The following is a 25,659-nucleotide window of genomic DNA, read 5'->3' as shown; positions in this document are numbered from 1 at the left end:
CCAATTTACAATCACTCAGTAAATGTTCTCTGATAATGTTGAGAGTACAGTTTCTCCCCAACCATGAACACCTATCCCAGAAACAGCCTGGAGCAAAGGGAGTCCTGAGAGAGGAAGGTGACCTGCACCTGTGGAACTACTACTGATAGAGCAGCATAAACATTGATTAGGAATAATTCAGTCACAAACACCAGATGGGAGGACTTCCTTTCTCACCAATGCAAACATGGGACACCAGAGAGAGAAAGGAGAAAATAGAACTAAATATTTCACATGCTTTATTGAAAGAGAGAAAAACATCATTTTCCTCCTTTCCCAGCGGTTTTTGTTTTGTTTTTTATCCCAGCGTAGCCACTGCAGCACTGCATCCAGGAGGTTCACCATCCTAGATACTGGATCTAAGCACTGCTTTTCAGCAGACAGAGAGGTAAAAGAGAAAACAAGGGTTAGAATTTGAGATCTCCTACCAATGAGCCACACAGAAAAAAGCAAGAGGTTTTATTTCCTAATTCTTTAAGAAAACATGTATTTTTCCTGTCGCTGGGGACCCATGGCCGTCTGGGGATGGTGTGTGTGTTGCCTCACCTGCCTTTCTCGCTACGTGGTGTGTCTCCCTGTGCAAAGCTCCGGTGATGGCTCGCTTGCTGGGGTTAACACAGTGTCTCCAGCACTGACCCCAGGCAGACACAGCTTCATGAGTCAGTAAAGGCTAGCCTTCACAAGCTATTAAGTCTCAGAGAGGGGAGGCTGAGAAACACGTCTCCTCTGCTTGATGGCAGTGTCATGTGCAGGACATTTTCCTGGCTTCAAGAGTTAACCATGCAGCTAATAAGCTGGATTCTAGTGAAAGGGAAGTCGGCGAGTCACTGACAGAAAACACTCTCTTTTCGTCACAGTGTTACATCCTTGAGAGAAAGGGAAGCAAGTATTCACATAATCTGCCTGCTGTAAAAAAGGCAATGATTAAATTTTTAGTGGTGTTCGGTGGCCAGTTCCTTTGTGAAATTTTCTCTTACCATAGTTAAAATCACGGCTACCATTTACTGAGTCCATTGCTATGGACTAGGAACCAGGATAAGCGCTTCAGACACACATTCCCCCATGATCCTCAAACCGTCTTATATTCTAGATACCATTTAAGTGATGAGCAAACTGAGACTCAGTCAAGGTTCCAGCTGTGACCTTACACAAACTGGCAAATGATGGAGCCAGGGCAGTCTGATCCCAGAACCTCCTAATCATCATGATACTATCAGATAAACAATGTCCAAGTAAATGCAGCAATCCCCCACGCCAATCTGAGCAGTAACACTCCTGCTGAATGTTCTGTAATAAAATCTAATAGAAATTATCCTGCATGGTCTTCCATTTCTGCATACCACATTTAAAAAAAAAAAAAAAAAAAAAAAAAGCTACTGTCTGACTTCCAGGTTTGATTCTCAGCTCTTGTGGAGCTCCTCTCCCCAGCACCCAAATTAATGATATTATTTGTATTAGTCACTAGGCTAATCTAGTGCTCTATAGGAAGTCATAATTGCTCTTAGTTGCTAAACAAATCTCTAGGCTCATATCAAGATCATTGCCAATTAATCTTTTAAAAGTCATTAAAAATAGGAAAAGCTCGGCCAGGCATGGTAGCTCATGTCTCTAATCCCAGCACTTTGGGAGGCCGAGGTGGGCAGATCATGAGGTTAGGAGATCCAGACCATCCTGGCTAATACGATGAAACTCTGTCTCTACTAAAAATATAAAAAATTAGCTGGGCATGGTGGCAGGCACCTGTAGTCCCAACTACTCAGGAGGCCGAGACAGGAGAAGGGTGTGAACTCAGGAGGCAGAGTTTGCAGCGAGCTGAGATCGTGCCACTGCACTCTAGCTGGGAGACAGAGAAAGACTCCATCTCAAAAAAAAAAAAAAAAAAGACAGGAAAATATTGAAACTGTGAATTATCAGATCAATTTTGTGGTATCTAGTGGACAAGATGGAGAAATAACATATTAAATAACTGACATTTATTAAATGATTGACACTGTGATAAACCTTTGCTATAATTTATCTTAGCCCTCACTTCAAGGTACCTCCACTTTACAGATGATAGTGAGGTTCAAAGAAGTTATGATACATAACTTTCCCAATGTCACCCTACTGATAAGCGAAGAACTTAAAAATTGGTGCTTCGAACTGAACGTTTACGTCTCCCCAAAATTTGCATTTTGAAGCCTAAATCTCTAATGTGAGGGTCTGTGGAGATGAGGCCTTCAGGAAACAATTAGGTCATGAGGGTTGAGGTATCACGATGAAATCAGTGCCCATATATACATACAAAGAGACATGAGACAGCTTCCTCTCTTTCTGCTCTATCCCCATGTGAGGATAGAAAAGAAAATGGCCAACTGCCAGCCAGAAAGAGGATGTCACCAGACACCTGCCAGTGCCTTGACCTTGGACTACCCCAGCCTCCAGAACTATTAGAAACACATTTCTGTGGTTTAAATCACCTAGTCCATAGTATTCTGTTACAGCAACCCAAACTGAATCAGAAACATGAGTAGCAACTATAGACTGACTTGTGGGAAGAATTAACTAGTTGAATCCAAAGTCAAAGAGTGTTGATTAGTAGATGGGTATTCATCTCAGAGCAAAATTTGTACTGGGGTGCTGGAGTATGCCGTCCTTGCCTTTCTAATTCAGCCTCATCCTTATCAAAATTATGGGCACCAGAAATACCTCTAACTGGCAAATTCAAAATTACATCAGAGGATAAGTGAGCTGCAGTGAAATTAAACTGTTACATGTAGATTTACAAAGTCAATTACATAGCTATCGTGTGGAAGAAAATTGGGCAAATAATGACTCATTTAAAATTTTCCTTTAAAAGCTAAAACAGTCTTAGGCTCTATTAGTAGATCCACCAAGGAGACTCTTATTCTGCATATGGAGTGTTGAGACTAAATCTCTGTGCTGCATTTTTTAAATTATACTTTAAGTTTTGGGACACATGTGCAGAACAAGCAGATTTGTTACATAGGTATACACATGCCATGGTGGTTTACTGCACCCATTAACCCATCACTTACATTAGGTATTTCTCCTAATGCTATCGGTCTCCTAAACCCCTACCCATTGACAGGTCCCAGTGTGTGATATTCCCCTCCCTGTGTCCATGTGTTCTCATTGTTCAACTCCCAGTTATGAGTGAGAACATGCAGTGTTTGGTTTTCTGTTCCTGTGTTAGTTTGCTGAGGATGATAGTTTCCAGCTTCATCCATGTCCCTGCAAAGGACATGAACTCATCCTTTTTATGGCTGCATAGTATTCCATGGTACATATATGCCACATTTTCTCTATCCAGTCTATCATTGATGGGCATTTGGGTAGGTTGCACGTCTTTGCTATTGTGAACAGTGCTGCAATAAACATACATATGCATGTGTCTTTATAGTAGAATGATTTATAACCCTTTGGGTATATACCCAGTAATGGGATTGCTGGGTCAAATGTTATTTCTGGTTCTAAATCCTTGAGGAATCACCACACTGTCTTCCACAATGGGTGAACTAATTTACACTCCCACCAACAGCGTAAAAGCATTCCTATTTCTCCACATCCTCTCCAGCATCTGTTGTTTCCTGACTTTTTAATGATTGCCATTCTAACTGGTGTGGGATGGTATCTCATTGTGGTTTCGATTTGCATTTCTTTATGACCAGTGATGAGCTTTTTTCATATATTTGTTGGCCACATGTCTTCTTTTGAGAAGTGTCTGTTTATATCCTTCACCCACTTTTTGATAGGATCTTTTCTTGTAAATTGAAGTGCTTTGCAGATTCTGGATATTAGCCTTTCATCAGATGGATAGATTGCAAAAATTTTCCCCCATTCTGTAGGTTGTATGTTCACTCTGATGATAGTTTCTTTTGCTGTGCAGAAGCTCTTTAATTAGATCCCATTTGTCAATTTTGGCTTTTGTTGCTATTGCTTTTGGTGTTTTAGTCATGAAGTCTTTGACCATGCCTATATCCTGAATGGTATTGCCTAGGTTTTCTTCTAGGATTTTTATGGTTATAGGTCTCACGTTTAAGTCTTTAATCCATCTTGAGTTAATTTTTGTGTAAGGTGTAAGGAAGGGGTCCAGTTTCAGTTTTCTGCATATGGCTAGCCAGTTTTCCCAACAACATTTATTAAATAGGGAATCCTTTCCCCAATGGTTGTTTTTGCCGGGTTTGTCAAAGATCAGATGGTTGTAAATGTGTGGTGTTATTTCTGAGGACACTGTTCTGTTCCATTGGTCTATATATCTGTTTTGGTACCAGTACCATGCTGTTTTGGTTACTGTAGCCTTGTAGTATAGTTTGAAGTCAGGTAGCATGATGCCTCCAGCTTTTTTCTTTTTGCTTAGGATTGTCTTGGCTATATAGGCTCTTTTTTGGTTCCACACGAAATTTAAAGTAGTTTTTTTCTAATTCTGTGAAGAAAGTCAGTGGTAGTCTGATGGGGATAGCATTGAATCTACTTTGGACAGTATGGCCATTTTCATGATATTGATTCTTCTTCATATCCATGAGCATGGAATGTTTTTCCATTTGTTTGCATCTTCTTTCATTTCCTTGACCAGTGGTTTGTAGTTTTCCTTGAAGAGGTCCTTCATATCCCTTGTAACTTGTATTCCTACTTATTTTATTCTCTTTGTAGAAATTGTGAATGGGATTTCACTCATAATTTATCTGTTTGTCTGTTATTAGTGTATAGGAATGCTTGTGATTTTTGCACATTGATTTTGTATCCTGAGACTTTGCTGAAGTTACTTACAGCTTAAGGAGATTTTGAGCTGAGACAATGGGGTTTTCTAAATATACAATCATGTTATCTGCAAACAGAGACAATTTGACTTCCTCTCTTCCTATTTGAATACCTTTATTTCTTTCTCTTGCCTGATTGCCCTGGCCAGAACTTCCAATACTATGTTGAACAGGAATGGTGAGAGAGGATATCCTTGTCTTCTGCCAGTTTTCAAAGGGAATGCTTCCAGCTTTTGCCCAGTCAGTATGATACTGGCTGTGGGTTTGTCATAAATAGCTATTATTTTGAGATACATTCTATCAATACCTAGTTTGAGAGTTTTTAGCTTGGAGTGGTGTTGAATTTTATCGAAGGCTTTTTCTGCATCTATTGAGATAATCATGTGGTTTTTGACATTGGTTCTGTCTATGTGATGGATTACATTTACTGATTTGTGTATGTTGAACCAGCCTTGCATCCCAGGGATGAAGCCAACTTGATTGTAGTGGATAAGCTTTTTGATGTGCTGCTGGATTCTGTTTGCCAGTATTTTATTGAGGATTTTCACATTGATGTTCATCAGAAAGATTGGCCTGAAATTTTTTTTTGTACCTCTGCCAGGTTGTGGTATCAGGATAATGCTGGCCTCATAAAATGAGTTAGGGAAGAGTCCCTCTTTTTCTATTGTTTGGAATAGTTTCAGAAGGAATGGTACCAGCTCCTCTTTGTACCTCTGGTAGAATTTGGCTGTGAATCCATCTGGTCCCAGGCCTTTTTTTTTTTTTTTTTTTTTTTTTTGGTTGGTAGGCTATTAATCATTACCTCAATTTCAGAACTTGTTATTGGTCTATTCAGGGATTCAACTTCTTCCTGGTTTAGTCTTGGGAGGGTTTATGTATCCAGGAATTTATCCAGTTCTTCTAGATTTTCTAGTTTATTTGCATAGAGGTGTTTATAGTATTCTCTGATGATAGTTTATTTCTGTGGGATCAGTGGTGATATCCCCTTTATCATTTTTGTTGTATCTATTTGATTCTTCTCTCTTTTCTTCATTAGTCTGGCTAGTCGTCTATTTTTGTTAATCTTTTCAAAAAAAAAAAAAAAACAGCTCCTGGATTCATTGATTTTTTGAAGGGTTTTTTGTGTCTCTACGTCCTTCAGTTCTGCTCTGATCTTAGTTATTTCTTGTCCTCTGCTAGCTTTTGAATTTGTTTGCTCTTGCTTCTCTGCTTCTTTTAATTGTGATGTTAGGGTGTCAATTTTAGATCTTTCTCGCTTTCTCCTATGGACATTTAGTGCTATAAATTTCCCTTTGAACACTGCTTTATCTTTGACCCAGAGATTCTGGTACATTGTGTCTTTGTTTTCACTGGTTTTGAAGAACTTATTTATTTCTGCCTTAATTTTGTTATTTACCCAGGAGTCATTCAGGAGCAGGTTGTTCAGTTTCCATGTAGTTGTACAGTTCTAAGTGAGTTTTGTTATCCTGAGTTCTAATTTGAATGCACTGTGGTCTGAGAGACTGTCTGTTGTGATTTCTGTTCTTTTGCATTTGCTGAGGAATGTTTTACTTCCAATTATGTGGTCAATTTTAGAATAAGTGCGATGTGGTGCTAAGAAGAATGTATATTGTTGATTTGGGGCAGAGAGTTCAGTAGATGTCTATTAGGTCTGCTTGGTCCAGAGCTGAGTTCAAGTCCTGAATATCCTTGTTAATTTTCTGACTTGTTGATCTACCTAATATTGAAAGTGGGATGTCAAAATCTTCCACTGTTACTGTGTGGGAGTCTAAATCTTTTTGTAGGTCTCTAAGAACTTGCTTTACAAATCTGGGTGTTAAGTGCGGTGTTAAAGTCTCCCACTCTTATTGTCTGGGAGTCTAAGTATTTTTGTAGGTCTCTAAGAATTTGCTTTGTAAATCTGGGTGTTCCTGTATGGGTTGCATATATATTTAGGATAGTTAGCTCTTCTCGTTGTATTGATCCCTTTACCATTAGGTAATGCCCTTCTATGTCTTTTTTGATCTTTGTTGGTTTAAAGTCTGTTTTATCAGAGACTAGGATTGCAACCCTTGTTTTTTGCTTTCCATTGGCTTGGTAAATATTCTTCCATCACAACCAACTTGTGAGCTGGTTAACTTGGTAAAGGTTAAGGTAAACTTCCTATGTGTGTCTTTGCACATGAGATGGGTCTCCTTAATACAGCACACCAATGAGTCTTGACTCTTTATCCAATTTGCCAGTCTGTGTCTTTTAATTGGGGCATTTAGCCCATTTACATTTAAGGTTAATATTGTTATGTGTGAATTAGATCATGTCCATTATTACGCTAGCTGGTTATTTTGCCCATTAGTTGATGCAGTTTCTTCATAGTGTTGATGGTCTTTACAATTTGGTATGTTTTTGCAGTGGCTGGTGCCAGTTTCTCCTTTCCATGTTTAGTGCTTCCTTCAGGAGCTCTTATAAAGCAGGCCTGGTGGTGACAAAATCTCTCAGCATTTGCTTGTCCGTAAAATAATGTTATTTCTCCTTCACTTATGAGCTTAGTTTGGCTGGATATGAAATTCTGGGTTGAAAATTCTTTTCTTTGACAATGTTCAATATTGGCCCCCACTCTCTTCTGGCTTGTAGGGTTTCTGCAGAGAGATCCACTATTAATTTGATGGGCTTCTTTTTGTGGGTAACCTGACCTTTCTCTTTGGCTGTCCTTAACATTTTTTCCTTCATTTCAACTTTGGTGAATCTGACAATTATGTGTCTTAGGGTTGCTCTTCTCGAGGAGTATCTTTGTGGTGTTCTCTGTATTTCCTGAATTTGAATGTTGGCCTGTCTTACTAGGTTGGGGAAGTTCTCCTGGATAATATCCTGAAGAGTGTTTTCCAACTTGGTTCCATTCTCCCCGTCACTTCCCGGTATAACAATCAAACATAGGTCTTTTCACATAGTCCCATATTTCTTGGAGGCTTTGTTTCATTTCGTTCTTTTTTCTCTAATCTTGTCTTCACGCTTTATTAAGTTGATCTTCAATCTGATACCCTTTCTTCCACTTGATCAATTCAGCTATTGATACTTGTGTGTGCTTCATGAAGTTCTCGTGCTGTGTTTTTCAGCTCCATCAGGTCATTTATGTTCTCCTCTAAACTGATTATTCTAGTAAGCAATTCCTCTAACCTTTATTCAAGGTTCTTAGCTTCCTTGCATTGGGTTAGAACATGATCCTTTAGCTCAGAGGAGTTTGTTATCACCCACCTTCTGAATCCTACTTCTGTCAACTCGTCAAACTCATTCTCCATCCAGTTTTGTTCCCTTGCTGGTGAGACGTTGTGATCCTTTAGAGGAGAAGAGGCATTCTGGTTTTTTAATTTTCAGCCTTTTGGCACTGGTTTTTCCTCATCTTTGTGGATTTATCTACCTTTTATCTTGTTGGTGACCTTGAGGTGGGGTTTCTGTGTGGACATCCTTTTTGTTAATATTCATGCTATTCCTTTCTGTTTGTTAGTTTTCCTTCTAACAGTCAGGCCCCTCTGTTGCAGGTCTGCTGGAGGTCCACTCCAGACCCTGTTTGCCTGGGTATCACCAGCAGAGGCTGCAGAACAGCAAAGATTGCTGCCTGCTCCTTCCTCTGGAAGCCTTGTCCCAGAGGGGCACCTGCCAGATGCCAGCCGGAGCTCTCCTGTATGAGGTGTCTGCTGACCCCTGCTGGGAGGTGTCTCCCAGTCAGGAGGCACTGGGGTCAGGGACCCACTTGAGGAGGCAGTCTGTCCCCTAGCAGAGCTTGAACACTGTGCTGGGAGAGCCACTGCTGTCTTCAGAGCTGGCAGGCATGAATATTTAAGTCTGCTGAAGCTATGCCCACAGCTGCCCCTTCCCCCAGGGGCTCTGTCCCAGGGAAATGGAAGTTTTACCTATAAGCTCCTGACTAAGGCTGCTGCCTTTCTTTCAGAGATGCCCTCCCCATAGAGGAGGAATCTAGAGAGGCAGTCTGGCTACAGTGGTTTTGCCAAGCTGCGGTGGGATCCGCCCAGTTGGAACTTCCACGCAGCTTTGTTTACACCGTGAGGGGAAAACTGCCTATTCAAGCCTCAGTAATGGTGGATGCCCCTCCCCGGCACCAAACTCGAGCATCCCAGGTCAACTTCAGACTGCTATGCTGGCAGCAAGAATTTCAAGCCAATGGATCTTAGCTTGCTGGGCTCTGTGGGGGTGGGATCTGCTGAGCTAGACCACTTGGCTCCCTGGCTTCAGCCCTCTTTCCAGGAGAGTGAATGGTTCTGTCTTGCTGGCATTTCAGGCACCACTGCGGTATGAAAAAAAACTTCTGCAGCTAGCTCAGTTTCTGCCCAAACATCCACCCAGTTTTGTACTTGAAAACCACGGCCCTAGTGGTGTAGGCACCCAAGAGAATCTCCTGGTCTGCAGGTTGCAAAGACTGTGGGAAAAGCGTAGTATCTGGGCTGGAATGCACTGTTCCTCACGGTACAATCCCTTATGACTTCCCTTGGCTAGGGGAGGGAGTTCTCCAACCCCTTGCACTTCTTGAGTGAGGTGACACCCCACCCTGCTTCGGCTCACCCTCTGTGGGCTGTACCCACTATCTAACCAGATCCAATGAGAAAAGCTGGGTACCTCAGTTGGAAATGCAGAAATCACCCGCCTTCTGCGTTGATCTCACTGGGAGCTGCAGACCGGAGCTGTTCCTATTCAGCCATCATCTGTGCTTTATTTTAAGGAGATTCTCAGACTGAGAATCTTCCCAAGAATGCAATCAGAATGTCAGAGCGTGTGGAAATCATGCCGTATTTGTTGAATGACCTGAATTAGAACAAACGAGTCTGAAGAGGAAAAGATTCAGGAAGATAATGTATGCCATTAAATATATAAAATAGAGATTTGACTTGTTGTATGAAAACCAGAATAAGAACGACCCGCTGGAAGTCATTTGGGAGAATTTACTATGCTCTGATAGGACAACGTGGTGAAGTCCCCATGACTGGCCTAACCCAGTGAGTGAGTAAACAAATGAATAAAATGTTAGAGCAGAAATTAAATGATCTTCTCCCAAGGGATAGTGTCCAAAGATTCCTGAATTTGGGTGAAAGGCTAGATTGTCTTGAGTACATTGTCCTCATATTGGCAGGCTGTCCAGTTGCTAAGAATCATTCTCAGGGACTAGGCCTCCTTTCAATGATTTTAAGGAACCCCATACCAATGCCAGCATCCTTCTCTAAGGTATCTCCTCATGGACCAGGTATGTTAGACCCTCACAGGCTGAGTACGTCAAGGAAAGACCACTCCTTACAATTCCCTATCTTCTATGTTCCCTAGCCTAGTGTGTTACATTAACCACTCACTGAGGGGCAAGCTGGGGGTTGACCAAAGGTCATGTATTTAAGTGCAAGGTTAGGTAGCCACAAAGAGGTGGAAGCTAGGAAGTCCCTGCAGATGCAGGGGACACACACCAAATAAATGGCTGGGCAAAATTCCCCCAGTCACACCCCACCCCAACCCAGAGGAAAACTTGGCATTGGAGAGAAGCTGTGGAGCAACAAAGCAGATATGCCATGTCCCAGGCAGTGTTCCAAATACATTATATATGTTCATTCATTTAATTATCCCAATAACTCTGTGGGATATTACATCCTTTTTATAGAGTAGGAAACTGAAGCCAAGGAAGAGCTGATAACTTCCCCAAGATCACACAGCGAGTAATGGTGGAGCTAGGATTAGAACCTAGGCAACGCAATCCTGGGCTCCTAACCAAGCCCTTTAGTGTTTACCGAGATGTGAATTTGTACCTCAATCCCCTCTGCTTAAGGTGAAACTACTTAGAGCAGCTTCGGACATGGAGTATATACTACGTGATCAATAAACAATTATCAAATTCAATTAGTACTTTAAATCATTTGGAACTTGTTAACAGTGACCAGGGTATTCAGAACTGGAGATCTCCAGATACATCTTCATGTTCTAGTTTAATCCCTAGCATGAAACCTTCTTGTCCTCCACATTCCACTTTGCCTTTGTGGTTTTTATTTTGTTGGCATGTTGTTGTTATTTAGCCTGAGGCATAAAGTCATTTATTTGGTCTTAGGCAAACCAAAGATAAATGTTGATACCCGGTTCCAGCTTCCTGTGGTGACTCATTTGCTGAAGAAGAAAAAAAAAACTTGCGAGCTGGTTAACTTGGTAAAGGTTAAGTTAAACTTCCTTTACCAAAAAGGACAGAATTACTATCTACTTGGTGGTCAAGCTTTTCTTTGAGACTGGAATTAACCCTCAAAATAGTGTATTTAAGAGTGTAGTTGAAAGCCTAAAATTAAGAAAATCTCAGTTTTTAAGAGTTCAGAGTCGAAGAGGCCTGAAAATTCCATCAGAAAGATCTGAGACCAGAAGTACCCACCCCTGCAGGCTTCGTCCAGCTGGGGCAGGGCCTGGGCTTTGGCATGGCATGGTTATGAGAGCCTCAGGAGAACAGCCAATGGATGTCCTGGGGGAACAGGAGTGGACTTCACAGGAATCCACAAGGCTCTGGCCTTCACTCTCAGTCCAGCTGGCTCTCAGTTACAACAAGGCAAATTCCACCAGCTGAATGAATCCTAGCAGCTGTGGTAGCCTGGAGGCTCCATCCTGTACAATACATCAGGCAGCCAGCCAGTTCTGACCCGACTGCTTTCTGTATGATGAATCAGCCCCGGCCCCCAAATGAGAGGCAGGTCAAGATGTATGAGGTCCCTAGACTGTATGTATCCCTTCCCACACTGCTTTAGGCACTGAGAATTCATCAGTGGGCAGGCCAGATAACACCTCTGCTCTTGCAGAAGTTACCTTTTGAATCTACTCTAAGGAAACAATCAGAAATATACCCCCAAACTTGCATATAGTATTATAATAGCAAAATATTGGAAACGATTTGAATAACCAGCAGTGGTCCACTGGTTAAATAAATTATAGTATATCCATTTGAAGTCACAGAAGTAACCATTTTTAAAAATCATGTTATACAAGAATACCAGATGATGTAGAAATTTTTTCAATATATCAAATGGGAAAAAAGATTACAAAGCAAAGAGTACAGTATGTCTCCAAAGTTGTGAACAAAAAAAAAAAAAAATGCTTATATGCACATGAAAATAAACTGGAAAGATACACACCAAAACACTAACTACAGCTACCTTTGGATGGTAGGATTAGTGGTGATTTTATATTCTTCTTTGTATGCTCTACAAAACTCTCATTTTGCCAAATTTCAACAACAAATACATGTGTCCGTCAAGTTCCAACTAAGAAAACAGCACATACCAGGTAGCTCAATATTAGGAATTTAATATGGAGACCAAGTTACAAAGCTTTTGTGAGAGGTAACAGGAAACAATGAGGTAACAGGAAGCAGTAGGGCAGTCCAGCAATTAGCAGAATCAAGAAGTAGTAGTGGGAAAGAGAAGAGGTGATATTAACAGAGCCAGTAGTCCAAGCCATTCGGTGGAATCTGTGACTTTTAGGAGAGAAGATATAGCTACTTTTGGAACATCACTTGAAGAAAAGGGAAGGGAAGAAATACCCTGGTTCTTCAGTACAGCACTTCACACCCTGCAATCCCCTGCAGAGCTTCACACCCACTAAGCCTGGAGCCAGTGGGGAAGGGAGCTGGGAAGTGAAGTCTGCAGTGGAAGCCACCCGCAGTTCAGAGCAGTCAAAGATAAGAGTGGGGATGGATCTGAGGGCAAACACACAGGTGACTGGCACATTAGTTCTAGAATCATGGGGGGAAAGAAAAAAATTGATGCTTTTTTTTTTTTTTAAGAGAACACAAAAGTAGGACACATTTCCAAATGTTGTCTTCCTTCTGCTTGTAATTCAAGAACTTAAGATGCAACGAAGTCCTTGCTGTTTGCAAGCCATACAGAGGCATGTACATTGTCAGACACTGAAGGTGTTAGGGAAAAAATCTGGGTTTTCTTCCTTGCTTTTCAGATTCCCACCCTTACTTTGCCAGTCACCTGTCAGCTGACAGCTCTCAGCTGCTCCAGTTTCCAATGTGGTGCCCCCTTGGGCCAACTCTTTTCTTTCTCTCCTCCACACAAAATTCCTGAGCAATCCCTACCTGTTCTATGAGTCATACCATACGAGTCCCATTTGCTTCCAGAAAGTAGATGTTACTTTGAGAGATTTAGTGTTGAGTGTAGGGAAAAGGTATATTTAAAACAACAAATTAGCTACTTTAATCATCCCACAGGGCATGAGTTTAGAGGGCTACAAATCTTTCAATTAAATTTAAATAGTTTTTACCAAAAACTTGAAATTCACCCAGAACTGCAATTGGAACTACGAAACATACAAAGAAAATTAAAACCAGCTTCTTTTTCACAAGGAACAGATAAGAGGCTTTCTGATTATTCAAGACAAAAGTTCTGGAGTCTTCCTCATAAACTGTCAATAAACCCTTCCGTTTCAACCTTCAAGATATATACAAAGTCTAGCCACTGCTCATAATTTCCTCTAAAGCAACTCTCCCAAGCCACATCATTCAATACCTGGATTGTTGCAATGGCCTCCTCACTGGCTTCCCACCTTTCACACTTGTCCCCAACCTCCTCAATCCTCACAGTCAATCCTCAACATAGCAGCCAGAGCGATCCTTTAAACCATAAGAAAGCCTACATCAGTTTTCTGCTCACAGCTTTCCAATGGTCTCCCATCTCAGAATAAAAGCCAACATCCTTTAAATGACCCATGAGGTCCTAAGTGGCCTGCCACTCCAACCAGTCATTACTTCTCAGCCCTCACCACTCACTCACTCAGCTCCTCAGAGATGACAGGCCTACTCCTGCCTTGGGACCTTGGCATTTGCTGTTGCCTCTGCCTGGAATATTCTTCCTCCAAACATAGGGAGGACTTCCTCTCTTGCCTCCTTCATGTCTTTGCTCAAGTCTCACCTTCTCAGGCAGACCCTTCTTCATTCCTCTCTTTCTCCTGTTTCTGTTTTTCTGCCTAGGGCTTATCACTTCTAATCTGCTGCATAATTTACTCAGTTATTTTATTGCCTCTGCCCTCCCACCAGAATAGGTAAACTCAAGAGCTGGGATTTTTGTCTGCTGTGAACACTAATGTATCTCCAGCACTTCAAAGAGGGGCTGGCTCCTAGTAGGTACTCAACCAGTATTTGCTGAATGGATGCATGCTGGCACGCGTCTGAATGACAACAGCACAAGGCAGAGGTTGGTGTGGCAAGTCAGTGTCCTGGACCTGGCAGAGTCAGGTGGGTGGTGGGTGGGAGCCTAGGGAGAGCTTTTCCTCTCTCTCCATCTAAAGGAAGAAAACGTTCTCCCTATGATGAATCCTCTTACCCAGCTGCTGAACCTTGTTCCCTCAGCCTCCCCAGGAAACCTCACTTTATCATCCTTCTTTCTTTATATTAGCCACTCTATTTTTGTTTGTTTGTTGGTTTTGTTTTTTGTGTTTTTTTGAGACAGAGTCTCACTCTGTCACTCAGGCTGGAATGGCACAATCACAGCTCACTTCAGCCTCCACCCCCAGACTCAATCGATCCTCCCACCTCAGCCTCCCAAGTAGCTGGGACTACAGACACATACTACCATAGCCTGCTAATGTTTTTAATTTTTTTGTAGAGACGGGCTCTCACTATGTTGCCCACGCAGGTAGGCTCTTTCCAGTGGTTCTTTTCCTTCACACTAAAAACTTGCTCATATGTCCCCATCTTACAGGAAAAGAGAAAAAAAAAACTCTCCTTGGATCCCATACCCTCTTCACCTATCCGATGGACTTCCTCCTTCTGTCACAAAGTCCTAGAAAAAGCTTGTTTCTTATTTTTTGGTTGTGTTCATTTGTTTGTGTACTTATTAGCTCTACCTTTGCAGCTTCCATTTATTTTTCAACCCTCTGCAACCTGATGTCCATGCAGAGCAATCACTGGAATTGCTCTTATCTTTTTGCGGCCAAGTCCAACGAGTATTTTTCACTCCTTCGCTTACTTGTCCTATTTGTTTAATGTGCATCGAGTCTCCTTTCTGCATAACACCACGCACTTAGTGCTTCTGCATCTTTAACTTCCCTGCACTAGAGCTCCTCATGTCTCTCTGCACACCTCGTCTCCCCCAGCTCACACTTCAAGGATGGGTGCTCCCTGCACTTCTGTCCTTGGTCCTTATCTCTCCACATTACTCTCCCTTGCCAATTTCATCCATCCCCATGACCTCTATTATAATCCACATATTGACGATTCCCAAGCCTATCTTCACATTCCAGATCTCTCAGATTCACAGCTGTATTCACTGCCTATTTACACGAATCAAAAGCACCTCGCACTCCATATATTCAAATTTCATCACCTTTCCTCCTTTTGTTCCTCCAGCATTCATCTCTGCAAACGACCCTTCTCTCAGGTAAAACCAGATACTGCAACTCATTCTTGATTCTTCCTTTTCTGTCAAGCACCACCCAAATCATCCTAACTTTTTCATGTGTTGCATATCCACGACTTTGTTCCCAGACTCACTATTCCCCTAAACCCAGCTGCCAGCACTTCCTTACTATTTTCCCTGTGTCCAATATTACTCCTCCAACCCATTATCCATCTGTGCCACAGTGATCTTTACAAAGAACAAGCCTGGCCAAGACCCTTACCTGACTTCCTTCTGCGTAATATGAAAGCTTGCTGGTAGAATGTCAGAGCTGTCCAGCTTCTGTCCTACCTCTCTATGCTCTTTTACCCTTAACTCCCTCTTTCTCCCATCCTTACTTTTTGGTAAGTTGCTGGGACCCTGATGAACTACTTGCAGTTTCTCCACAGAACAGGCTTTCTGTTACATCTGTCTGCACAGGCCACCCCACCTGGTTCAGTGCATAACAGGTATAGCATCAGGCTCTGGAGTGAGCCTGAAATCAGGCTCTGGAGTGAACAGTTATGGGATCAGCCTAGATGGGCTCCACCAGCTTACTGTGTTATTTTGGGCATATTATTTAATTATCCTGTGCCTCGGTTTCCTTATCGGCAAAATGAAGGCTAGAATAACAGTACCTACATCATAGGACTACATAAAACATACTTAGAACAGTTCCTGATACATAGCAAATACTCTATGCATAGTAATTATTGTTATTAATACTTATTCACCAGACTATCTCTTATTTGCCCAAGCCTCTAGAAAGATTCTGATGACCCCTTAGGTCTAGATTACGACTAATCCATATATTCTTCTATCCTAGCACATCTCATACTCTGTTTATGTGTCTGTCCCTCCCTCCACCCCAAAAAACTATGACCCTGTGAGGGCAGGAACTCTCTCTTACTAACCTTAGAATTCTCAGCACCAGTTCAATGCTTAACAAATAATGCACTCAGATTAAGTTTGTAGAATGAACAGATGAATGCATGGATAGTCATGGCATGTCATTAATATTTGCTCAAGCAAACATTACAGGGCTCAAAACACCTTCACATATTTCTCTCTCATTTGTTCCTCACATCAATCCTATACAGTAGGCAAGAGAGGTAAGATTATTATCTTTCTTTTCTTAAAGGGCATTCAGGTTTAACTATATGAAGTAACTTGCTCAAGATTACAAAGCTGATCAGTGAAGAAGCCCACCCTGGGAGCAAGGTCTTCTAACTTCAAATTCCACGCCTTCTTCTCTACAACAAACAGAATCGCCACTGGAGAATTACGAGGTACACCTGGGATGCATAGAGCTATGACTGGCAAGCAAGAGAGTTTTGAATTTCAAACATGGCATCAGCCAGTATACACACAGCAAAGAGAATGCCCCCCAAAGAAAGGGAAAGATTAAATCTTAGAAATAGCTTCTGCATTCAAGGCCAGCAAGGGCAACATAGTGAGACCCCATTCCTACAAAAAATTTAAAAATTAGCCAGGCATGTTGGCACATGCCTGTTTTCCTAGCTACTCAGGAGGCTGAGGTGGGAGAATCCCTTGAACCCAGGAATTAAAGGTTACATTGGGCTGTGGTCACACCACCGTACTCCAGCCTGGGCGACAAAGTGAGACCGTCTCAAAATAAAATAAGAAATAGCTTCTCCAACCTCAGTGTTGAATCAGTTAGGTATGTTTTCAGCTGCCAGTAAAAGAGGCCTGAATATGGCTTCAGTAAACCAAGAACATGTCTCTCATTTGGCGGATCACGAGGTCGGGAGATCGAGACCATCGTGGTGAACACAGTGAAACCCCGTCTCTACTAAAAATACAAAAAATTAGCCGGGTGTGGTGGCGGGCACCTGTAGTCCTAGCTACTTGGGAGGCTGAGGCGGGAGAATGGCGTGAACCCAGGAGGCAGAGCTTGCAGTGAGCTGAGATCGCTCCATCAAAAAAACAAAAAAAAATTCAGAGTTAAACAGCTTATAGGTGCTGAGGAAGTGCCACACTTCCTGAGAGCGTGGCTCTATATTTCTACTGCACCATCTTATTTGTAGGAGGCAGAACTCAGATGGTCCCAAGATTCCTGCCCCTGGTGTTCAGAATAGTCCCCTCCCCTCAATCACAGGCAGAATGGTGAATAAGATGGATCTCACTACCATGATTAGGTTACATTACATGACAAAGTTGCAGAGGCGTTGCAGATGTAATTAAAGACCCAGATCAGTTGACTTTAACTTAATTAAAAAGGAGAATATCCTGAGTGGGCCTGATAACCAGGTGAGCCCTTAAAAGGCATTGGGCTCATCCTAAAGAAATTACAAGGTGACTTTCGAGCCTCTCTAAGAGAGATTCTCCAGTTGGCCTTTAAGAAGAAAGCAGCCATGTGGGAGGGGCCACGAGGCTAGGATGTGAGAGCAGCCCCAGGGAGCTGCGTGGACCCCCATCCAACAGCCCAGAAGAAACCAGGACTTCAGCTCCACCACTGCCAGGAAGTGAATGCTGCCAAAATCTGAATGAGCTTGGAAAAGGGGCCCAAGCTCCAGATGAGAGCACAGCCCATTTCAGCCTCGCGAGACCTTGAGCAGAGAATCCATCCTCAGACTCCAAATCCACAGAAACTGTAAGATGATAAATGTGTTGTTTTAAGCCACTAAATTTCTGGTAATTTCTTATGTAGCAACAGAAAACTAATATACTATAGGTGCTGTGCACTAATGCCCTGTAGGCGCTGTGCACAAATACCCTATTAGGCACTATGCACTAATACACTGTACTTCTATTACCAAGCACCTCATGGTGCAAGTCGGCTGTGGAAATCCCACCATCTGCATGCCAGGCTGCAGGAAGAAAGGGAAAAAGGCCAAAAGGGTACTGCTCTGCATTCAGTTATCTCCTACTTTTAAGTAGCCGCCTCTGCTTAAGTCCCCACAGAACTTCATTTAGTTCTTCTAAGCCAGACCTATGTGGCTAAATCTAACTTCTCAGAAGACTGGAAAGTACACTTTTTAGTGAGGCACTTTGTTACCCCCAATAATATAAGGAAGGGAGATGGGCCACCAGGGGGGCCACTCTCATAGAGACTGGAACTCTAAGATGGCAGGGAGTTACTTGCCCATGTCTTCGAGCTGTCTCACGGCCAGGTCTGGAATATTCTGACCTCTATACCATGTGCTCTGCATTGCCAGCAGACTTGTGGGAGGCCAGAAGCACTGACCACTGGCCTGATGCCCCTTCCTCTACCTACTCTACTGGAATCCTTCCCGATTGCCTTTCCTTCCTGTGACCCTAAGCACTAATGCTGGTCACACCAGACCCATTTACACTATCCACACTCTCCTTGGAAGGGAAGGCATCACATGACCACTTTAGAGCAGAATTTTTTTTTAACTGACTGGAGCTGAAAATAAAATTGGTTGAGGTCTAAGAGTAAACTCTGGGGGTGGGGGAAAGGAAGTCATGATTCTATAGAAAAAAAAAAAAAAAAAACGTGATTTCGAGCTGTTGAATCCAAGAGATGGAAAGAGATTTTAGTAATGTCATGGAGGCAAACGGAACCAGATTGAACCACCACTGGAAGATAGGGCACAGCTGAGAGCAGAGCTGACCTTAAGACAGAGTATGTATAGGACAAAGGAGTTCTGCCAACGGAGACTAGGAAATTGGGCACTAGAAGAGCCTGAGGGGAAACTCAGCCCATCAGTCATGCTCAGCAGGAGCCAAGAGCCACTTAACCAGGCAGAGGCATTACAGATGCAGCTGGAAATTATCCAATGATAGGGAAATGGGGAGTAAAAGAATAGATATGGGAGTTGTTCACAAATAGAAACGTGAACAATATCTTGGGTGCAATAAATACCAATTGCTTAATCACTCTGTGGGGTGAAACATTTTGCAATGGAAATGAGTTATCATTGTTCCATCTATGCAATTACAGAATAGCAATTCCCTCATCACTAATGAGAACTCTGGGTGAGTTTCCAGAAGATTTGATACATTTCCTGGTCTTTGATGACCTTGTAACACCAGATGTTCTTTTAACTCTAGGTATTTCCTTCAGAAAGTAAATTCCTTTCAAATTCCTTTCCACCAATGACAAACCATACAGACAACAGTTCTCCTTGTAAGATTATACCACATTTTTACTGTACCTTTTCTGTTTATGTATGTTTACATGCAAAAATACCATTGTGTTACAACTGCCTACAGTATTCAGTTCAGTAACATGCTGTACAGGTTTGTAGCCAAGGAACAATAGGCTGTACCATATAGTCCAAGTGTGTCATAGGCTATACCATCTAGGTTTGTGTAAGTACATTCTATGATGTTTACACAATGACAAAATTGCCTAGTGATGCATTTCTCAGAATGTATCCCTTTCATGAAGCTACTCATGACTGTATGTGTGAAAGAATAAAATGCCACCTTTGTATGAATCTGGTATGGTATGCTGCAATTTTCAAAAATTAAATGGCCAAACCATGCCTCCATGCACTGTCTCTATGAAAGACTGTTATAAGTGAACGTCACTTCCTAACTACCAGTAACCAAATATTATACAGAACACAGAGGGGAATTGCAAAGACTGATAAAGTCAATACTTCTTAACCATATGATCAGTTCCACATAATAAAAGCAAAAACTAAGAGAAAGGCAGCCGGGGAGTGGTTAGGAATACAGGTTCTGAAGTCAGAGAGCCTGGGTTGGATCTCAGTTCCAGTGCTCAGCAACCTAGTTCAGCAACTTGGGTTGTTATTTGACTTCACTAAACCAGTTTATCTATAAAATGGGATAACAGTAGTGCCTGCCCCATAAGGGCATTGTGCCTTAATAAGTGAAATAATGCATTCCAAGCCCCGCTTCATAAATATTAGCTATTATTATTCAGAGGGGTTTTTTGTTATATCTCTGAAGTCCTAACCTGTAATTCCAATCTGCTTACTTCCTTCCACCTACCTCCACAGGCTACAGTAATATTCAACAGCCCACATATATTTCTGGAACGGGAAGGTATCTTATAAATCTTATATCCAGCCAAAGATGCACAACCAAGGATGTATTAGACCCTCTGGGCACCGTGGTGTTGAAAAAGTGTACCTAGTTAAGAACCACTGCCCTGCTCTAAATGTCTCCCTTTACAGAGGAGCAAACTGAGGAGGCCCAGAGCATGAAGAATCTTCTGGGGTCACAAGACCATTTTCAGAATCTCCTCTTGACAGACCTGGCTCAGACCTCAAACTAGGAGCCAAGTGTCTCGACTCTGATTGCACAATTTTGGCACTCCCCCGGGCCGTCTTATGGAATTCAACAAGCATTTCCTGAGAAACCACAGTAGGGGTCAGGAAGGAGAACAAGATGGAGACCCTGCCAAGAATGGCATCGCGATCTCATCAGGGAAACAGGCATTGGCGGCATTAAGAATTCTAAAAGAAGTGCCAACAAAGTGCTAAGAAGTCCTAAGTGCTGCTGCTAACTCACGAAACTTTCATGAAGGAGATGGAATTTCTACTGGACTTAGAAGGCTAGGGATTGAAAGGAGCCATTCTGGGTAAAATAAACCATTCGAGCAAAGGCCCCGAGGTTTCAAGAGAGAAACCTCATGAGAGATTTAACAATCTTCTTGAACAGACAAGGAGATAAACCACAGAGCTGAAACACCTGGGTTCAGAAAAAGCCAATAGTCTGAAGTATCTTTTAGAGCTGCAAAGTGATAAAATCTTCCACTGTCTCTTCCCAGATTATCCACAGAGCATCTGCTTTCTGCCTGCCGATTCTGAAAGATTGAATGCCAGGGAGAGGAGTTGCTAGAACAGTTCATGTGTGGGATCCCACTCTGAAGACATTAAGAAAGGAGAAGTTCACTTCTCATTCCTTGCAGAAGTAGAAGCCAACAGGAATACAGCTAGCCCCTGTACTCAAAATCTAAGGAGATGATGTGGGAATGAAAATGACAATTATGACAATTCGCCTCATGATATTTGATCCTACGCGAAAAAGTATACTTTTTTTTTTTTTTTTTTTTTTTTTTTTGAGATGGAGTCTTGCTCTGTCGGCCAGGCTGGAGTGCAGTGGTGCAGTCTTGGCTCACTGCAAGCTCCGCCTCCTGGTTTCACGCCATTCTCCTGCCTCAGCCTCTGGAGTAGCTGGGACTACAGGTGCCCGCCACCAGGCCCAGCTCATTCTTTGTATTTTTAGTAGAGACAGGGTTTGACCATGTTAGCCAGGATGGTCTCGATCTCCTGACCTCGTGATCTGCCCACCTCAGCCTCCCAGAGTGCTGGGATTACAGGCGTGAGCCACCGTGCCCAGCCTAATTTCCAATAATTCTTAATCTATTTTACTCTGAAGTTTCATTAAGCAAATAACTATAGCTTGCCATCATGATTTAAAGCTATCGAAACAACAGAAATACTATTCACATTTTCTTTACAACCTTACTAAAATGTTAAAAACAGGTTTTGTGTAGATAAATCCTCCCATCTTGTTCTGGTTAGCTGTTGCTGTGTAACAAACCATTCACAAACTTGATGGCATGAAACAATTACTTTATTATTCTCGTGGATTCTGGTTTTATCAGCAGAGGATCTTCACAGCAAGTTGTGCAGGTTCTTAGCATTTGGAACAAAGAATTAGACAGAACACACAGCAAAGCAAGGAAAGAATGAAGCAACCAAAGCAGAGATAGAAAAGTGAAAGAAACAGAAAGTGAAAGTGTGGGAGCAGCCCCTAGCAGGGCTCAAGGGCCCCTGATCAGAATCTTCTCGGGTCCAAATACCTCCTAGAGGTTTCCCATTGACCACTAGGTGTTCACCTCAAGTAAATGAAGTGGTGGCACACAATCAGTCTGATTGGTTGTGGAAAGCAACCAATCAGGGGCTGAAGTGAAGTTACAAAGGTCACACTCCTATGCAAATGTCTGATTGGTTGTGGGAAGCAACCAGTCAGAGGCTAAAGTGAAGTTACAAAGTTACACTCCTATGCAAATGTCTGATTGGTTGCAAAAAGCAAACCAGTCAGATGTACTTTCAATTTCCCATCTGTAGCAGAAAAGGTTGGGGAGTAGCCTCCAGTCCTTTTGTTACTTAGGCCTGGAAAGTTAGGGTTTTCCTTTCAATTCAGTTCTAGGAAGTCAGCGTGAAATGGCCTTAAGTTTCCTGCATCTAGACCCTATTCTCCTGCCTCACTGGTAGGTTAGGAATTTGAAGGGGATACTTCATAGATGGCATATCCCTGCTCCATGTCATCCGGGGCCTGAGCTGGGGACACTCAAAGTGTGAAAGCATCTCCATCCAGTGTTGGGTGATGCTGGCTGTCAGCTAAGACCTCGGGTAGGCCGCCAGCCAACCTACACGTGGCCTCTCCTCCACGTAAGTGGAACAGGGCTTCCTCACAGCATTAAGGCTAGGTTTTAAGTGTGAGTGTCCCAAGAAAGCAAAGACAGGAGAAAACATCACTTAGGTCCAAGGGGAGGAAACAGACCTCCCAATGTGGGGACTGTCAAGATCACATTGCAAAAAGAGCGTGTGGGACAAGAGAACACTACAGTCATCTTCAGAACATATAACCTGCCACACATCCCAAGTAGTATTCTATATCCACCTTCCTATGCCTGAAACTAACACCATAAAAGAAGCAATCTGTGATGATAAAGTGTTCCCTCAACAGGATTTATTAATTTAAAAAAATTTCAAATAGCACTTTACACCTGGCAATTCCCCTTCAGGGTAGTCACAATCACCCTGTGTGGTTGTTATTCTCACACTACTCTATAAATGAAAGGCCTGAAATTCAGAAAAGTTATATGAGTTCAGCAGAGACCTTTGGGAGGTTAAGGATAGACTCACAATTTGAACTCAGAACTTCAGACTCTAAAGCCTATGTTATTCTCACACTTCCTTTCAAGTGAAAATAGGTTTATCTAATAACAACCAATAAACACCAAATGAATTAACGAATGGATAAACACTAGACCCTGAAATTATTTTATCAGAAATTCTAGTCATTTATCAGAGTCCTGTGGAAATGGTACACTAACTAGGTTAGCTCTGATGAAACAAGAACATCTTTTTAGAGAGTAAGCCTAGAGAAATGCCTTGGTAGAAACCCTGAAAGCCAATGCCAACTAAGATGGGGAGAGACTCTGTCAATGCTGAAGTTAAAATTGTGGGTGCCACCAAACTTTGCCTCAAAAAGCCTGTGAGGGTGGGCATTTTTCTTTTTTTCCATTTTCAATAATAACGTAAAGGTGCCACAGACAATTTAAATCACTCCCATTTGTGACATAGATAAACTCTTCTAAGAGAATTAATAGATGGTTTTCACATTTAATTCTTGGAGTCGTTTCTTCAACTGCAGCCTGTTAATTAAAGTATAGCTTGTTGAATCTAGAATATGAACAATTTTTTATCTTCTGTTCCTGGCACGATTCCCCAGTATTATTCTAGGAGACATCAGATTAAACTTGACAAAAATAATCTGTATCATTTTCAGAATTAAAAATCTTGGAAATTAATTCTCTGAATATTAGTTCTACCTCAATGACATTGCACAATGAAAAGAGAACGAACAATTTAAGATTTCACTATTACCTTTAAAATGTAGTTAGGAAGTAATAAATGAAGAAATTCTCAGTTCCGCAAATGTTCCAAGAATTGGCAGAGTAGGCAAAACACTAAAAGTCTTCAAGTTCTAAATAGATATAAATCAATATGGAAGAATAAAGAATAACTTAGATTTCCAGACTACAACTATTTTTCCCTAGAACTTTTTCTTTCAGTGTCCTTGCTTTGCCATTAAAAGTTCTCTAATGTTAAATGGGCTGAATAACCATCATTTATATCATTTCAGTATTTATAAATCTGTCCCAGATAGGTACTGGAGCACAGAGGCCAATTTGTATTTCATATAATTCAATATATTCCTTTTTATTTCTCTAACAGAAAAATAGTAACTCCCAGGCTGTAATCTCCTTTTTAAAATGGGCCATTAATGATTTACAAGGGTGGTTTTTTTTTTTGTTTCATTTTTTTTTTTGAAAGGAAGAGAAATAAAACCTTTCATGAGTAGTCTTCCAGGCTGGCTTTTTCCGAGAACTAATATGAAAAATATATAAAATATGGTAAAGAAAAACCCAAGCCCAACCTCTCCTCTTGGCATTCTGGTTCCTTTAAGATCTGTTCTTTGCTTGCTTTTTCTATCACTTCTTTCCCACCACCCCCTATCCTTCCTTCTTCAGCCCAAGAGAATTCTTCTCCAAACCCTTTCTGGACCAATGTCTGAGTCATTCTCTTCTGCTTCTCCATTTATGGGACCCCTACTCCTCCTCCAAGGTCCAAATTAAACACTGTCCTTGGCTGAAACATCCTCTAATCCACCCAGGGGTTGATAATCACTCTAGCCGCACCTCATCTAACAAATATAATACAACACTTGTTTCATTCTGGTTGAGTTTTTTTTTTTTTAATTTTTTTTTTATTTTGAAGTGAAATCAGGTTTATTAGGAAAGTAAAGGAATAAAGAATGGCCACTCGGTAGGCAGAGCAGCCTCTGGTTGAATTTTAAGTGGTCATTCTTTACACATGCATCCCTAAATGAGTCGCAAATTGCAGACTCCCTGAGGAAGGAAGCCCTGTGTTATTCCATGGTTATATCCTTTCACAATGCATAGAATAGCTTAAAGCAAGCTCTCAATTTTATTAATATTTAGAATAGCTGATATTTATTGATCACATACTACTTATCAGTCTCAGTTAAGCATTTAAAGCATTATTTCAATTAACTTTCACAAGAGCCATATATATTAGTATCATCTTTCACACTTTATAGAGGAGGAAATGAGATCACCGCATTTAAGGAGCTTTCCCGTCATGCAGTTAGAGACACTGGGATTTGAACCTGAGTATTTGGATTCCGCAGCCTAAACCGCTATTCTCTACTTTCCACTTGATAGTTTAAATGAATTAATTTAAATTAATTTAAATGAAATTCAAGAACAGCATAGACTATTCATTGAAAATGAAGTTGTAGAATGGGTAGAAGAAGTAGTTCTGTTACCAGTAGAGGGTCTTGACTGCAAGTTGTCCAGGTTTTTGGCGTTTTGAACAAAGAATTGGACAAAACACACAGCAGAGCAAGGAAAGAATGACACAACAAAAGCAGAGATTTATGAAAAGTGAAAGTACACTCCACAGTGTGGGAGCCAGCAGCGGCAGCAGCTCAAGGGCCTGGATACAGAATCTTCTCAGGTCCAAATACCCCCTAGAGATTTCCCATTGGCCACTTTGTGTTCACCTCATGTAAATGAAGTGGTGGCCCTCAATCAGAGACTAAGGTGAAGTTACAAAGTTGAACGTCTATGCAAATGAAGACTTGGCCGGCAATCAGTCTGATTGGTTGCTGTCTGCAACAAATCAGAGGCTGAAGTGAAGTTACAAAGTTGCACTCCTATGCAAAAACCAACGGATCAGAGGTACTTTCAATTTCCCATCTGTCAT

The 25,659-nt window shown here is 41.7% G+C and overlaps 1 long non-coding RNA gene across 1 annotated transcript; it reads right to left on the bottom strand.

The window, feature by feature from the left end:
* Positions 1-261: 261 nt before the first annotated feature.
* Positions 262-25,552, bottom strand: LOC123567690 (uncharacterized). Its single transcript, XR_006690798.3, has 4 exons — positions 25,457-25,552; positions 23,755-23,854; positions 9,405-9,610; positions 262-905 (listed from the first exon to the last, which is right to left on the bottom strand). It is a non-coding gene; the product is annotated as an uncharacterized lncRNA (long non-coding RNA).
* Positions 25,553-25,659: the final 107 nt, after the last annotated feature.

This window comes from Macaca fascicularis, chromosome 11, assembly GCF_037993035.2.
Source record: "Macaca fascicularis isolate 582-1 chromosome 11, T2T-MFA8v1.1".
Taxonomy (NCBI): domain Eukaryota; kingdom Metazoa; phylum Chordata; class Mammalia; order Primates; family Cercopithecidae; genus Macaca; species Macaca fascicularis.
Note: the sequence above shows the minus strand (reverse complement) of the source record. Positions and strands in the feature narration are given on the sequence as shown.